Source organism: Myotis myotis, unplaced genomic scaffold, assembly GCF_014108235.1.
Source record: "Myotis myotis isolate mMyoMyo1 unplaced genomic scaffold, mMyoMyo1.p scaffold_m19_p_7, whole genome shotgun sequence".
Taxonomy (NCBI): Eukaryota; Metazoa; Chordata; class Mammalia; order Chiroptera; family Vespertilionidae; genus Myotis; species Myotis myotis.
Window position 1 is genome coordinate 42,439,260 of NW_023416379.1, and position 2,198 is coordinate 42,441,457.

The 2,198-nt window shown below is 35.9% G+C and overlaps 1 pseudogene; it reads right to left on the bottom strand.

The window, feature by feature from the left end:
* Positions 1-1,094: 1,094 nt before the first annotated feature.
* On the bottom strand, positions 1,095-1,596 carry LOC118660450 (annotated as a pseudogene).
* Positions 1,597-2,198: the final 602 nt, after the last annotated feature.

Consider the following 2,198-nt stretch of genomic DNA (forward strand, 5'->3'; position numbering starts at 1 on the left):
AACAGTCTAAAACAGAGGTATATTATGTGTTTGTGCCATATATCTAAATATTAAATGTATGACAAAGAAATGGAGAAGAAAAATGGGAGTGAGCTGCTATAAGCTCCTTAGTCATCAGAAAAGTACTAGAACTAAAAATTGAGTTTGGTGAGGTTGTAGGATAAAAATCAATATGTAAAAAAATCAATTTTATATCTATGTACTAGCAGTGAACAATTGATTATTGAATTTTTAAAAAATAGTATTTACAATAGCACCCAAAAAAGGAGTAATAGTGTTACAGTTTGGTATTGACTTTGTTACCTTATAAGTTCTATAATTCAAATATAGCCATGCCCAACTGTCTCATGGGGATATGTTTATTTTGCTTTTAACATAAGGTAAGAAATGGAGTTTTCTAAGTTTTTGCTTAAGAATGTAGAAAATTAAACTTTAACTGCTGAAAACAGAATAATCGCACAGTAGGGATTTGGGGATTCGTGTTTCGGGGTTTCAGAAAAAAACAAATAATCTGAAGTTTCACATATTCATAACACTTGAGTTTTAAGACTTTTGAGGTTCACTTATTCACATACTGAACTCTAAAAGCAGGACGCACATTTTTTGATATATCAAATGTATAATCTTGGAATGGTATTTGAAGTACAAAACACATTTAATGAAGTAAAGTGATTCAAGAAGAGCATATTGCACTTACAACACTTGTATACTATGGGCTTCTAAAGAGAGGTGGGTATAATGCTGTGAAGAAAAGCAATTCCATTCTCAGTAGGTTATCACAGTGTATTTTCAGAAGTTTCTAATTGAAGGCATGCTTCATTTGCCTTGGCTATAAAAAAAAGAACCTTCATTCTCTCATGATTATGTCTGTAAATGACCTCATAAAATGTATGCTAGCAAACACACTGCACACTTGCATGTGTGCACACATATGCACATAGACACAAACATTTACATTTTACTGAGAAATTACTTTGATTTAGATTAGTTCTTGTACCTTGTGTATTTTTCTGAGGACTTTCAAAGCTACAAAAGCTAAATATTAATATAAATTAATATAAATGTATTCAAACATTTTATTTATTTATTTGCCACATAATCACCATCTATTTTGTGTTAAACAATAAAAATGATGTACTTTTTGAACATGTGTACATCAAAACCAAAAGGTTATTTTTTACTTTTTCCTTTACTGGCAACTTTGGATGCATTTTTAGGTTTTGGTTCCCAGAGGGCATTTTTCACAAATCTTGAAGCTGCACCTTTGTCCAGCTTGGCAGCCTTCTTCTTGTCAGTTATTTCTTTGACTCTGTTCATTTACACTCTGATTCTTTCCAATTCCTGCTTTACTGGGTGTTCCTTAGGATTAACTCCCTGAGTTGCCAAATAAACCCAAAACATTTAATTTAATGTGTAAGCAGGAACTAAATCCACTTTTGCTTGTTCAAATGTGTCCAACTTCTGCAACAACTCATTTCTAGAAACAGACATCATGGTCTTCAGCATGTCATCTACAGCACCAATGGAATTCTCAAATGCTGATAAATACTCATGGATTTCTGCCGGATAGTCTTCATTAATTTCTTCTTCTGCCATTATGATCTAAATGGTACCTGTATGGTCGGTGGGGGCCCTCTTCCAGATTGCAGACTTCTGACTTCTTGTTCGGGCGTCAGATGTTGGGGTCCAACCCCAGCAGGTCCAGGGGTTCCCAAAGGTGTGGACGGAGTCGGCAAAGAAGGAATGACACGGAGACAGCGTTCAGTTGATCAGCAGCCTAGCCAGGTTCTCTAGCCAGGATCTCCAGCCAGGTTCTCTCAAACATTTTAAATAACCCTGCATTCAGATTTAATAAATTTAAAATGAGATGATGTCAAAAAGGACACCCTGACATATGTATTCCATACATTATTTTGTCTAACCAGTGACCCAATGGCTTTTTAAAAAATGTTTCACTTTGCCTGATCAGTGTGGCTCAGTGGTTGAGTATCAAGCTATGAACCAGGAGGTCAGGGTTCCATTCCTGGTCAGGGCACAGGCCCGGTTTGCAGGCTTAATCCCCAGTGAGGGCTGTGCAGGAGGCAGCCGATCAATGATTCTCCCTCATCACTGATGCTTCTGTCTTTCTCTGTCTCTCTCCCTTCCTTTCTGAAATCAATATAAAAAAGAATTGTTTAACTTTGTTTATATTTTCTTGA